Source organism: Silene latifolia, chromosome 1, assembly GCF_048544455.1.
Source record: "Silene latifolia isolate original U9 population chromosome 1, ASM4854445v1, whole genome shotgun sequence".
Classification (NCBI taxonomy): domain Eukaryota; kingdom Viridiplantae; phylum Streptophyta; class Magnoliopsida; order Caryophyllales; family Caryophyllaceae; genus Silene; species Silene latifolia.
In genome coordinates, this window is record NC_133526.1 from 84449307 (window position 1) to 84464391 (window position 15085).

At 33.6% G+C, this 15085-nt stretch overlaps 6 non-coding genes across 6 annotated transcripts; all 6 read right to left on the minus strand.

Moving 5' to 3' along the window:
* Nucleotides 1-1132: 1132 nt before the first annotated feature.
* Nucleotides 1133-1205, minus strand: TRNAK-UUU (transfer RNA lysine (anticodon UUU)). Its single transcript has one exon. It is a non-coding gene; the product is annotated as a tRNA-Lys (tRNA).
* A 2008-nt stretch (nucleotides 1206-3213) lies between these two features.
* On the minus strand, nucleotides 3214-3286 carry TRNAK-UUU (transfer RNA lysine (anticodon UUU)). The gene has a single exon. It is a non-coding gene; the product is annotated as a tRNA-Lys (tRNA).
* A 2300-nt stretch (nucleotides 3287-5586) lies between these two features.
* Nucleotides 5587-5659, minus strand: TRNAK-UUU (transfer RNA lysine (anticodon UUU)). The gene has a single exon. It is a non-coding gene; the product is annotated as a tRNA-Lys (tRNA).
* A 2299-nt stretch (nucleotides 5660-7958) lies between these two features.
* Nucleotides 7959-8030, minus strand: TRNAK-UUU (transfer RNA lysine (anticodon UUU)). The gene has a single exon. It is a non-coding gene; the product is annotated as a tRNA-Lys (tRNA).
* A 3513-nt stretch (nucleotides 8031-11543) lies between these two features.
* On the minus strand, nucleotides 11544-11616 carry TRNAK-UUU (transfer RNA lysine (anticodon UUU)). The gene has a single exon. It is a non-coding gene; the product is annotated as a tRNA-Lys (tRNA).
* A 2289-nt stretch (nucleotides 11617-13905) lies between these two features.
* Nucleotides 13906-13978, minus strand: TRNAK-UUU (transfer RNA lysine (anticodon UUU)). The gene has a single exon. It is a non-coding gene; the product is annotated as a tRNA-Lys (tRNA).
* Nucleotides 13979-15085: the final 1107 nt, after the last annotated feature.

A 15085-nucleotide genomic window follows, 5' to 3' on the forward strand; every position in this document is an offset into this window, starting at 1 on the left:
CATTTTCATCATGACGTGGCAATTCACCATTGGGTAAAACAGAAGCACACGGATCAATAACAAAGCAGCAGGCTGATGGACGCAAGGAAGAACAAGGGGGGATGAACCTGGACATGCAAGTAGCACAAAGACCACGTTTGAATTAAGTAACAAACAGCCAGTAGGAACATTGAAATGGTCAATAGGAACATTGAAGTGATCGGCAGAAACATTACAGAGATTAGCAGGAGCTTTGACAAAGTCAGCAACCACCTCTTATTTTATAGGAGTGGAGCGTATGGTTGAGAAAATATAAGAGCACGTGCAACCACCCCGGGAACGGCTATAAGATAGCACCAAACATCATATTCTAGACACTCTAGATCCCCCATTCATACCACTCGAAGAAATATCACTCATCATCTGCAATACTCAACATCATTAACACACTAGAATTTTATCCATTGTCTATATCTTTTGTACTTAGTCATTTGGAGATCGCATCTGTACCTCCTGATCGTTCCAGCTAGGTTCACCCTCAAATACTATTACTACTAGTGGATCATTGGTGAGATACCATTCCCGCCGTGGTTTTTCTCACATTTTGGGTTTCCCGCGTCACCATTTTACTTGTGTCGTTTGTCTCTCTTTCTTTTCGTCTATTTCTCTTTCGTACTATCCGTTTACTTTCGTTCTCGCTATGTTCTTGCTACTTATCCACTTAAGTCTTCATCTTCGTATTTTAACTAGAATAGCCGCATTGACTCACAAATCTTTAGTCGGTAAAATCTTACCAAAACACCGAGCTCGAGCTTGAGCTGGAGCCGAGCTTGGCTAAACACGAGGCGAGCCCGAGCTCAGCAAGGCTCGGCTCGAAAGCTCGTTTATAATTCTTTTTGTATAACTGCAATATTATTTTTATTTCAAATTATATTATTAAACCCTTATAAAACTATATTATAATATAATATTTTTAGTATTTTATAATTTTATTTTTTTTAAAAAAAAATATTTATATTTAGTTGGTCAAAAATGAGAAAGTGAAAATATGTAATGACAAAATGAGATCGTGTATTTCTAATACAAAATAAATAAATTAATTTAGATTCAGAATTAATGTTTCATCACATTAATGTAATATGAAAGCTTTTGACGCCGTCTGTGGGAATCGAACCCACGACCACATGGTTAAAAGCCATGCGCTCTACCAGCTGAGCTAAGACGGCTGTTTGATTTAATATTGTGTTTTACTCCAAAGAAGATATTTTATTAAACTTAAGTGTAACATAACATAAATCTTTAGATTATGAGTATCATCTTTCATGATTCTTACCAACTAAGCTAATTGATTTCTTAGAAATTTCATTCATTAAATTCTCCTTTCTCGTTGATTACAAGATAAGAAAAACCTTAATTATATTAAATTGATTTTTAAAGTAGAGAACCAATGTCATTCATATAAGGAACTTTTTACTATTGACGAGAAAGAAGAATTTTGTTGTGTGACGAGGCGGAAGTGAAATAAAAAGGGATGAGGCTTCTAGCATTGTTATTTGGAAGTGAAATAAAATGGTGTGAGACTTCTAGCATTGTTGTTGTCCTTTAATTGTACAAACTGGGATTTACACTAATTTTATTGTTTGACAGTGATAGGGCGCCACCCGGTGACGCCCAAATAAGGTGCCACCCTCTTACATGCATTCTTAATTGAAGGGGTTCCCACTCACCCCATGTGAGAGGGTGACGCGCAAATTGAGTGCAACCCGGTGGCGCTATTTCATTTTCCAATTTTATTTAGTCTCGATACACTTATTTAGAGAGTCAAAATTTATTTATCATTTTTTAATCCCTTGATGATCAAGAGTAGAGGTGGACAAAAGTGTCGCTCAACTAGCCCGGCCTGATCCACCTCATAGACTGAAAAAAAAATTCACGGCCCATGATGATGGAAAAAGAACTCTTACCACTTGAGCTAACTCTTATTCTCAAGAAAACTTCAAAGCTTTGATATATCATCGAAGTGATAATTATCATAGAATTTAAAACTGTTTTATGCACTATCACAATGACATTTTATATTTGAATACGTAGAAGTAGGGATGTCAACAAAATCCAGATCCTACTCAGATCCTACGGAGTGGATATGGATCGCAATATTTAAGATCCAGTGGATAATGATATGGGTATGGAACGTGTGGTCGGAATCCAGATCGTACCCTTGGATCCATTTTTATTTCATTTTCTTAAACAAAATGTTAAGTTAAACAAATAGTAAAACTATATGCTTTGTTTTTCTAATGTTTTTTTTATAATCAAACCATGACTTTTTTTTATTAAGATTTTTCGGTTAAAAAAAAATACTTTTTTAGTGTTATTGTAATATCATAAGATTTTATTTTTATGTCTTTAGAATTTTAGTTTTATTATTTGTATTTAATAGAGAAAAATAGTATGTTAAGTTGCAATAAAATTCAAAAATTAATATTTTCATATTTTAAGGGAGAATTTTCTTTTACTATAAAAAAGATAGGATATATCCTGATCCAGCCCAGATCTTGCGGATCCGGATATGGATATGGTAATTTCAAATTTTGTAAATATGGACCGGATATGGATCTTATAGGATACTATTCAAATCCTATTCAATGCCATCCCTATGTGGAAGAGCTTAACGACCATCGATCACTTCAATTTTTTTTTATTCTTTTTAATAAAGGGGATATTCTTAACTCAGGAGCTTTCGATCCTAACACAATTACTCAATTAGTTTTAAAGTCCATGAAAATTCAAAGGGTTGATTACTACGTGTAGCAGAGATAGAGCTGTTAATAATATGAGCTACTCATTGAGCCCTCGGAGTGGGCTCGGTCAAACCGAGCTCGAGCTTGAGCCGGAGCCAAGCTTGGCTAAACACGGGCGAGCCCGAGCTCGTGAGGCTCGGCTCGAAAGCTCGTTTATAATTCTTTTTGTATAATCTTTATATTGTAATATTATTTTTATTTCAAATTATATTTTATTTAAACATTTATATAAGTATATTATAATATAATATTTTTAGTATTTTATAATCTTTTTTTGTTTTTTAAAAATATTTATATTTAGTTGGATGAAAGATGAGAAAGTGAAAATATGTAATGACAAAATGAGATCGTGTATTTCTAATACAAAATAAATAAATTAATTTAGATTCTGAATTAATGTTTCATCACATTAACGTAATATGAAAGCTTTTGACGCCGTCTGTGGGAATCGAACCCACGACCACATGGTTAAAAGCCATGCGCTCTACCAGCTGAGCTAAGACGTCTGTTTGATTTAATATTGTGTTTTACTCCAAAGAAGATATTTTATTAAACTTAAGTGTAACACAACATAAATCTTTAGATTATGAGTATCATCTTTCATGATTCTTACCAACTAAGCTAATTGATTTCATAGAAATTTCATTCATTAAATTCTCCTTTCTCGTTGATTACAAGATAAGAAAAACCTTAATTATATTAAATTGATTTTTAAAGTAGAGAACCAATGTCATTCATATAAGGAACTTTTTACTATTGACGAGAAAGAAGAATTTTGTTGTGTGACGAGGCTGAAGTGAAATAAAAAGGGATGAGGCTTCTAGCATTGTTATTTGGAAGTGAAATAAAATGGCGTGAGACTTCTAGCATTGTTGTTGTCCTTTAATTGTACAAACTGGGATTTACACTAATTTTATTGTTTGACAGTGATAGGGCGCCACCCGGTGACGCCCAAATAAAGTGTCACCCTCTTACATGCATTCTTAATTGAAGGGGTTCCCACTCACCCCATGTGAGAGGGTGACGCGCAAATTGAGTGCAACCCGGTGGCGCTATTTCATTTTCCAATTTTATTTAGTCTCGATACACTTATTTAGAGAGTCAAAATTTATTTATCATTTTTTAATCCCTTGATGATCAAGAGTAGAGGTGGACAAAAGTGTCGCTCAACTAGCCCGGCCTGATCCACCTCATAGACTGAAAAAAAAATTCACGGCCCATGATGATGGAAAACTACTCGGGCGGCCCCTATCCAACATGTGCATCCCTAGCCAGGTTCATCTTGTGGCCAACCCAACCATACCCGATATCCAGCGCTAGTCAAGTAATCTAATTTTTTTTTAGAATAGTTCTAACATGAGTTATCAATGACTTTTTTACGTGTTATTTTAATGAGAAACAACAATAATTTAGAAAAAAGTTTCAATAGGTAGACTACACCTTAGTTAACTAAATGAGGAAAATTTCGAAGTTTTTTTACACCATATATCGGATAAATAACGAACTGATATAATTAGGGAAAAAGAACTCTTACCACTTGAGCTAATTCTTATTCTCAAGAAAACTTCAAAGCTTTGATATATCATCGAAGTGATAATTATCATAGAATTTAAAACTGTTTTATGCACTATCACAATGACATTTTATATTTGAATACGTAGAAGTAGGGATGGCAACAAAATCCAGATCCTACTCAGATCCTACGGAGTGGATATGGATCGCAATATTTAAGATCCAGTGGATAATGATATGGGTATGGAACGTGTGGTCGGAATCCAGATCGTACCCTTGGATCCATTTTTATTTCATTTTCTTAAACAAAATGTTAAGTTAAACAAATAGTAAAACTATATGCTTTGTTTTTCTAATGTTTTTTTTATAATCAAACCATGACTTTTTTTTATTAAGATTTTTCGGTTAAAAAAAAATACTTTTTTAGTGTTATTGTAATATCATAAGATTTTATTTTTATGTCTTTAGAATTTTAGTTTTATTATTTGTATTTAATAGAGAAAAATAGTATGTTAAGTTGCAATAAAATTCAAAAATTAATATTTTCATATTTTAAGGGAGAATTTTCTTTTACTATAAAAAAGATAGGATATATCCTGATCCAGCCCAGATCTTGCGGATCCGGATATGGATATGGTAATTTCAAATTTTGTAAATATGGACCGGATATGGATCTTATAGGATACTATTCAAATCCTATTCAATGCCATCCCTATGTGGAAGAGCTTAACGACCATCGATCACTTCAATTTTTTTTATTCTTTTTAATCAAGGGGATATTCTTAACTCAGGAGCTTTCGATCCTAACACAATTACTCAATTAGTTTTAAAGTCCATGAAAATTCAAAGGGTTGATTACTACGTGTAGCAGAGATAGAGCTGTTAATAATATGAGCCGGCTCATTGAGCCCTCGGAGTGGGCTCGGTCAAACCCAGCTCGATCTTGAGCTGGAGCCAAGCTTGGCTGAACACGGGGCAAGCCCGAGCTCAGCAAGGCTCGGCTCGACAGCTCGTTTATAATTCTTTTTGTATAATCTTTGTATTGTAATATTATTTTTATTTCAAATTATATTTTATTTAAACATTTATATAAGTATATTATAATATAATATTTTTAGTATTTTATAATCTTTTTTTGTTTTTTAAAAATATTTATATTTAGTTGGATGAAAGATGAGAAAGTGAAAATATGTTATGACAAAATGAGATCGTGTATTTCTAATACAAAATAAATAAATTAATTTAGATTCTGAATTAATGTTTCATCACATTAACGTAATATGAAAACTTTTGACGCCGTCTGTGAGAATCGAACACACGACCACATGGTTAAAAGCCATGCGCTCTACCAGCTGAGCTAAGACGGCTGTTTGATTTAATATTGTGTTTTACTCCAAAGAAGATATTTTATTAAACTTAAGTGTAACACAACATAAATCTTTAGATTATGAGTATCATCTTTCATGATTCTTACCCACTCAGCTAATTGATTTCTTAGAAATTTCATTCATTAAATTCTCCTTTCTCGTTGATTACAAGATAAGAAAAACCTTAATTATATTAAATTGATTTTTAAAGTAGAGAAACAATGTCATTCATATAAGGAACTTTTTACTATTGACGAGAAAGAAGAATTTTGTTGTGTGACGAGGCTGAAGTGAAATAAAAAGGGATGAGGCTTCTAGCATTGTTATTTGGAAGTGAAATAAAATGGCGTGAGACTTCTAGCATTGTTGTTGTCCTTTAATTGTACAAACTGGGATTTACACTAATTTTATTGTTTGACAGTGATAGGGCGCCACCCGGTGACGCCCAAATAAGGTGTCACCCTCTTACATGCATTCTTAATTGAAGGGGTTCCCACTCACCCCATGTGAGAGGGTGACGCGCAAATTGAGTGCAACCCGGTGGCGCTATTTCATTTTCCAATTTTATTTAGTCTCGATACACTTATTTAGAGAGTCAAAATTTATTTATCATTTTTTAATCCCTTGATGATCAAGAGTAGAGGTGGACAAAAGTGTCGCTCAACTAGCCCGGCCTGATCCACCTCATAGACTGAAAAAAAAATTCACGGCCCATGATGATGGAAAACTACTTGGGCGGCCCCTATCCAACATGTGCATCCCTAGCCAGGTTCATCTTGTGGCCAACCCAACCATACCCGATATCCAGCGCTAGTCAAGTAATCTAATTTTTTTTTAGAATAGTTCTAACATGAGTTATCAACGACTTTTTTACGTGTTATTTTAATGAGAAACAACAATAATTTAGAAAAAAGTTTCAATAGGTAGACTACACCTTAGTTAACTAAATGAGGAAAATTTCGAAGTTTTTTTACACCATATATCGGATAAATAACGAACTGATATAATTAGGGAAAAAGAACTCTTACCACTTGAGCTAACTCTTATTCTCAAGAAAACTTCAAAGCTTTGATATATCATCGAAGTGATAATTATCATAGAATTTAAAACTGTTTTATGCACTATCACAATGACATTTTATATTTGAATACGTAGAAGTAGGGATGGCAACAAAATCCAGATCCTACTCAGATCCTACGGAGTGGATATGGATCGCAATATTTAAGATCCAGTGGATAATGATATGGGTATGGAACGTGTGGTCGGAATCCAGATCGTACCCTTGGATCCATTTTTATTTCATTTTCTTAAACAAAATGTTAAGTTAAACAAATAGTAAAACTATATGCTTTGTTTTTCTAATGTTTTTTTTATAATCAAACCATGACTTTTTTTTATTAAGATTTTTCGGTTAAAAAAAAATACTTTTTTAGTGTTATTGTAATATCATAAGATTTTATTTTTATGTCTTTAGAATTTTAGTTTTATTATTTGTATTTAATAGAGAAAAATAGTATGTTAAGTTGCAATAAAATTCAAAAATTAATATTTTCATATTTTAAGGGAGAATTTTCTTTTACTATAAAAAAGATAGGATATATCCTGATCCAAATCTTGCTTGGATCCTGGATATGGATATGGTAATTTCAAATTTTGTAAATATGGACCGGATATGGATCTTATAGGATACTATTCAAATCCTATTCAATGCCATCCCTATGTGGAAGAGCTTAACGACCATCGATCACTTCAATTTTTTTTATTCTTTTTAATCAAGGGGATATTCTTAACTCAGGAGCTTTCGATCCTAACACAATTACTCAATTAGTTTTAAAGTCCATGAAAATTCAAAGGGTTGATTACTACGTGTAGCGAGATAGAGTCAGTGTTAATAATATGAGCCGGCTCATTGAGCCCTCGGAGTGGGCTCGGTCAAACCCAGCTCGATCTTGGTGGAGCCAAGCTTGGCTGAACACGGGGCAAGCCCGAGCTCAGCAAGGCTCGGCTCTGACTCTGCGTTTATAATTCTTTTTGTATAATCTTTGTATTGTAATATTATTTTTATTTCAAATTATATTTTATTTAAACATTTATATAAGTATATTATAATATAATATTTTTAGTATTTTATAATCTTTTTTTGTTTTTTAAAAATATTTATATTTAGTTGGATGAAAGATGAGAAAGTGAAAATATGTTATGACAAAATGAGATCGTGTATTTCTAATACAAAATAAATAAATTAATTTAGATTCTGAATTAATGTTTCATCACATTAACGTAATATGAAAACTTTTGACGCCGTCTCGGGAATCGAACACACGACCACATGGTTAAAAGCCATGCGCTCTACCAGCTGAGCTAAGACGGCTGTTTGATTTAATATTGTGTTTTACTCCAAAGAAGATATTTTATTAAACTTAAGTGTAACACAACATAAATCTTTAGATTATGAGTATCATCTTTCATGATTCTTACCCACTCAGCTAATTGATTTCTTAGAAATTTCATTCATTAAATTCTCCTTTCTCGTTGATTACAAGATAAGAAAAACCTTAATTATATTAAATTGATTTTTAAAGTAGAGAAACAATGTCATTCATATAAGGAACTTTTTACTATTGACGAGAAAGAAGAATTTTGTTGTGTGACGAGGCTGAAGTGAAATAAAAAGGGATGAGGCTTCTAGCATTGTTATTTGGAAGTGAAATAAAATGGCGTGAGACTTCTAGCATTGTTGTTGCCCTTTAATTGTACAAACTGGGATTTACACTAATTTTATTGTTTGACAGTGATAGGGCGCCACCCGGTGATGCCCAAATTAGGTGCCACCCTCTTACATGCATTCTTAATTGAAGGAGTTCCCACTCACCCCATGTGAGAGGGTGACGCCCAAATTGAGTACAACCCGGTGGCGCTATTTCATTTTCCAATTTTATTTAGTCTCGATACACTTATTTAGAGAGTCAAAATTTATTTATCATTTTTTAATGCCTTGATGATCAAGAGTAGAGGTGGACAAAAGTGTCGCTCAACTAGCCCGGCCTGATCCACCTCATAGACTGAAAAAAAAAATTCACGGCCCATGATGATGGAATACTACTCGGGCGGCCCCTATCCAACATGTGCATCCCTAGCCAGGTTCATCTTGTGGCCAACCCAACCATACCCGATATCCAGCGCTAGTCAAGTAATCTTATTTTTTTTTAGAATAGTTCTAACATGAGTTATCAACGACTTTTTTTTTTCAGGGTATCTGGGTTTGCAGAAGGTACCTTACCTTTTAAATACCTGGGGATGCCAATTCAAACTACCAGATTGAAGAAGAAAGACTGTGAATGCTTGGTGGAGAAGATATGCAGTAGAATAAATGGATATGGGGCAAGGAAATTCTCTTACAGTGGGAGACTAGTCCTGGTGCAGGCAGTGTTGTCTTCCTTACATTTATACTGGGCTTCTATGTTTGTTCTACCAAAGCGGATCATCAATAAAATTGAGGCTACTTGTAGGAATTTCCTATGGGACAATAGTGCAGAATACAGAAGGGTCCCACTGGTGGCATGGGACAAGATCTGCAGGCCAAAAGAAGAAGGAGGTCTTGGGCTCAAGAATCAGGAAAGCATGAATAAAGCAATGGTTGGGAGACTAGTGAATTGGGTAGCAGAAAAAAAGGACACAATCTGGGTAAATTGGGTGCAACAAAACTATCTGAAAGGAACAGATTGGATGGACTACACTCCTGTTGCTCAGTCTAGTTGGGTTTGGAGGAGAATTTGTAGGGTAAAACAAGAGATACTCCCTTGTTATACTGATGGACAGTGGAATGTGCAGGGGAAGGACTTTACAGCTGCTGCCTGCTATGACTGGCTACAAGGGACTGCTCCAAAGGTCCCATGGGCTAGCTTAATCTGGAATGGGTGGGTGCTACCTAAGCATCAGTTCCTTGCCTAGCTGTATGCACAGGGAGCACTGAGAACAAATGATAAGCTAGTGAAGTTTGGAATGGATATAGATGCTACCTGTTTCCTATGTGCTCAAGATTCTGAAGGGGCTGAACATTTTTTTTTTGAGTGTATTTACAGTAAGCAAGTAATTGGTTGCATCAACCAAAGCCTGGACTGCCACATACCTGACAGACAAGTTCTTGAATGGTGTTTGCAAAGGAATGGGACGAAGGTGAGAAAGGGGGTTCAAGCTGCTACGGTCTGGGGGGCTATGTACCACATTTGGCAGGAAAGAAACAAGTGCAGACTGGAAGGGGTACTAGTTAGGCCAGGAAGATGTGCTGAGAAGGTCATAGAAGATGTGAAAGCTAGAATCAGGGGACGAGATTTTCAGCATGTGACTAAGGAAGATATAGCTTGGCTTAAGCATAAGAAGTATATGTAATAGAAAGCTCTTTATTGGCTACATGTAATCAACCTTCTTGATATATATAATACATACTCACATTTCACCAAAAAAAAAAAAAAAAAAAAAAAAAAAAAACAATAATTTAGAAAAAAAGTTTCAATAGGTAGACTACGCCTTAGTTAACTAAATGAGGAAAATTTCGAAGTTTTTTTACACCATATATCGGATAAATAACGAACTGATATAATTAGGGAAAAAGAACTCTTACCACTTGAGCTAACTCTTATTCTCAAGAAAACTTCAAAGCTTTAATATATCATCGAAGTGATAATTATCATAGAATTTAAAACTGTTTTATGCACTATCACAATGACATTTTATATTTGAATACGTAGAAGTAGGGATGGCAACAAAATCCAGATCCTATGGAGTGGATATGGATCGCAATATTTAAGATCCAATGGATAATGATATGGGTATGGAACGTGTGGTCGGAATCCAGATCGTACCCTTGGATCCATTTTTATTTCATTTTCTTAAACAAAATGTTAAGTTAAACAAATAGTAAAACTATATGCTTTGTTTTTCTAATGTTTTTTTTATAATCAAACCATGACGTTTTTTTTATTAAGATTTTTCGGTTAAAAAAAGATACTTTTTTAGTGTTATTGTAATATCATAAGATTTTATTTTTATGTCTTTAGAATTTTAGCTTTATTATTCGTACTTAATAGAGAAAAATAGTATGTTAAGTTACAATAAAATTTAAAAATTAATATTTTCATATTTTAAGGGAGAGTTTTCTTTTACTATAAAAAAGATAAGATATATCCTGATCCAGCCCATATCTTGCGGATCCGGATATGGATATGGTAATTTAAGATTTTGTAAATATGGACCGGATATGGATCTTATAGGATCCTATTCAAATCCTATTAAATGTCATCCCTATGTGGAAGAGCTTAACGACCATCGATCACTTCAAATTTTTTTATTCTTTTTAATCAAGGGGATATTCTTAACTCAGGAGCTTTCGATCCTAACACAATTACTCAATTAGTTTTAAAGTCCATGAAAATTCAAAGGGTTGATTACTACGTGTAGCAGAGATAGAGCTGTTAATAATATGAGTCGGCTCATTGAGCCCTTGGAGTGGGCTCGGTCAAACCGAGCTCGAGCTTGAGCTGGAGCCAAGCTTGGCTAAACACAGGGCGAGCCCGAGCTCAGCAAGGCTCGGCTCGAAAGCTCGTTAAAAATTCTTTTTGTATAATCTTTATATTGTAATATTATTTTTATTTCAAATTATATTTTATTTAAACATTTATATAAGTATATTATAATATAATATTTTTAGTATTTTATAATCTTTTTTTATTTTTTAAAAATATTTATATTTAGTTGGATGAAAGATGAGAAAGTGAAAATATGTAATGACAAAATGAGATCGTGTATTTCTAATAGAAAGATAAATAAATTAATTTAGATTCTGAATTAATGTTTCATCACATTAACGTAATATGAAAGCTTTTGACGCCGTCTGTGGGAATCGAACCCACGACCACATGGTTAAAAGCCATGCGCTCTACCAGCTGAGCTAAGACGGCTGTTTGATTTAATATTGTGTTTTACTTCAAAGAAGATATTTTATTAAACTTAAGTGTAACACAACATAAATCTTTAGATTATGAGTATCATCTTTCATGATTCTTACCAACTAAGCTAATTGATTTCTTAGAAATTTCATTCATTAAATTCTCCTTTCTCGTTGATTACAAGATAAGAAAAACCTTAATTATATTAAATTGATTTTTAAAGTAGAGAACCAATGTCATTCATATAAGGAACTTTTTACTATTGACGAGAAAGAAGAATTTTGTTGTGTGACGAGGCGGAAGTGAATAAAAAGGGATGAGGCTTTTAGCATTGTTATTTGGAAGTGAAATAAAATGGCGTGAGACTTCTAGCATTGTTGTTGTCTTTTAATTGTACAAACTGGGATTTACACTAATTTTATTGTTTGACAGTGATAGGGCGCCACCCGGTGATGCCCAAATTAGGTGCCACCCTCTTACATGCATTCTTAATTGAAGGAGTTCCCACTCACCCCATGTGAGAGGGTGACGCCCAAATTGAGTACAACCCGGTGGCGCTATTTCATTTTCCAATTTTATTTAGTCTCGATACACTTATTTAGAGAGTCAAAATTTATTTATCATTTTTTAATGCCTTGATGATCAAGAGTAGAGGTGGACAAAAGTGTCGCTCAACTAGCCCGGCCTGATCCACCTCATAGACTGAAAAAAAAAATTCACGGCCCATGATGATGGAAAACTACTCGGGCGGCCCCTATCCAACATGTGCATCCCTAGCCAGGTTCATCTTGTGGTCAACCCAACCATACCCGATATCTAGCGCTAGTCAAGTAATCTAATTTTTTTTTATAATAGTTCTAACATGAGTTATCAACGACTTTTTTACGTGTTATTTTAATGAGAAACAACAATAATTTAGAAAAAAGTTTCAATAGGTAGACTACACCTTAGTTAACTAAATGAGGAAAATTTCGAAGTTTTTTTACACCATATATCGGATAAATAACGAACTGATATAATTAGGGAAAAAGAACTCTTACCACTTGAGCTAGCTCTTATTCTCAAGAAAACTTCAAAGCTTTAATATATCATCGAAGTTATAATTATCATAGAATTTAAAACTGTTTTATGCACTATCACAATGACATTTTATATTTGAATACGTAGAAGTAAGGATGGCAACAAAATTCAGATCCTACGGAGTGGATATGGATCGCAATATTTAAGATCCAGTGGATAATGATATGGGTATGGAATGTGTGGTCGGAATCCAGATCGTACCCTTGGATCCATTTTTATTTCATTTTCTTAAACAAAATGTTAAGTTAAACAAATAGTAAAACTATATGCTTTGTTTTTCTAATGTTTTTTTAGAATCAAACCATGACTTTTTTTTATTAAGATTTTTCGGTTAAAAAAAGATAATTTTTTAGTGTTATTGTAATATCATAAGATTTTATTTTTATGTCTTTAGAATTTTAGCTTTATTATTTGTATTTAATAGAGAAAAATAGTATGTTAAGTTGCAATAAAAATCAAAAATTAATATTTTCATATTTTAAGGGAGAGTTTTCTTTTACTATAAAAAAGATAGGATATATCCTGATCCAGCCCAGATCTTGGCGGATCCGGATATGGATATGGTAATTTCAGATTTTGTAAATATGGACCGGATATGGATCTTATAGGATCCTATTCAAATCCTATTCAATGCCATCCCTATGTGGAAGAGCTTAACGACCATCGATCACTTCAATTTTTTTTATTCTTTTTAATCAAGGGGATATTCTTAACTCAGGAGCTTTCGATCCTAACACAATTACTCAATTAGTTTTAAAGTCCATGAAAATTCAATGGGTTGATTACTACGTGTAGCAGAGATAGAGCTGTTAATAATATGAGCCGGCTCATTGAGCCCTCGGTGTGGGCTCGGTCAAACCGAGCTCGAGCTTGAGCTTGAGCCAAGCTTGGCTAAACACGGGGCGAGCCCGAGCTCAGCAAGGCTCGGCTCGAAAGCTCGTTTAAAATTCTTTTTGTATAATCTTTATATTGTAATATTATTTTTATTTCAAATTATATTTTATTTAAACATTTATATAAGTATATTTTAATATAATATTTTTAGTATTTTATAATCTTTTTTTGTTTTTTAAAAATATTTATATTTAGTTGGATGAAAGATAAGAAAGTGAAAATATGTAATGACAAAATGAGATCGTGTATTTCTAATACAAAATAAATAAATTAATTTAGATTCTAAATTAATGTTTCATCACATTAACGTAATATGAAAGCTTTTGACGCCGTCTGTGGGAATCGAACCCACGACCACATGGTTAAAAGCCATGCGCTCTACCAGCTGAGCTAAGACGGCTCTTTGATTTAATATTGTGTTTTACTCCAAAGAAGATATTTTATTAAACTTAAGTGTAACATAACATAAATCTTTAGATTATGAGTATCATCTTTCATGATTCTTAACAACTCAGCTAATTGATTTCTTAGAAATTTCATTCATTAAATTCTCCTTTTTCGTTGATTACAAGATAAGAAAAACCTTAATTATATTAAATTGATTTTTAAAGTAGAGAACTAATGTCATTCATATAAGGAACTTTTTACTATTGACGAGAAAGAAGAATTTTGTTGTGTGACGAGGCGGAAGTGAAATAAAAAGGGATGAGGCTTCTAGCATTGTTATTTGGAAGTGAAATAAAATGGCGTGAGACTTCTAGCATTGTTGTTGTCCTTTAATTGTACAAAATGGGATTTACACTAATTTTATTGTTTGACAGTGATAGGGCGCCACCCGGTGACGCCCAAATTAGGTGCCACCCTCTTACATGCATTCTTAATTGAAGGGGTTCCCACTCACCCCATGTGAGAGGGTGACGCCCAAATTGAGTGCAACCCGGTGGCGCTATTTCATTTTCCAATTTTATTTAGTCTCGATACACTTATTTAGAGAGTCAAAATTTATTTATCATTTTTTAATGCCTTGATGATCAAGAGTAGAGGTGGACAAAAGTGTCGCTCAACTAGCCCGGCCTGATCCACCTCATAGACTGAAAAAAAAATTCACGGCCCATTATGATGGAAAACTACTCGGGCGGCCCCTATCCAACATGTGCATCCCTAGCCAGGTTCATCTTGTGGCCAACCCAACCATACCCGATATCCAGCGCTAGTTAAGTAATCTAATTTTTTTTTAGAATAGTGCTAACATGAGTTATCAACGACTTTTTTACGTGTTATTTTAATGAGAAACAACAATAATTTAGAAAAAAGTTTCAATAGGTAGACTACACTTTAGTTAACTAAATGAGGAAAATTTCGAAGTTTTTTTACACCATATATCGGATAAATAACGAACTGATATAATTAGGGAAAAAGAACTCTTACCACTTGAGCTAACTCTTATTCTCAAGAAAACTTCAAAGCTTTAATATATCATCGAAGTTATAATTATCATAGAATTTAA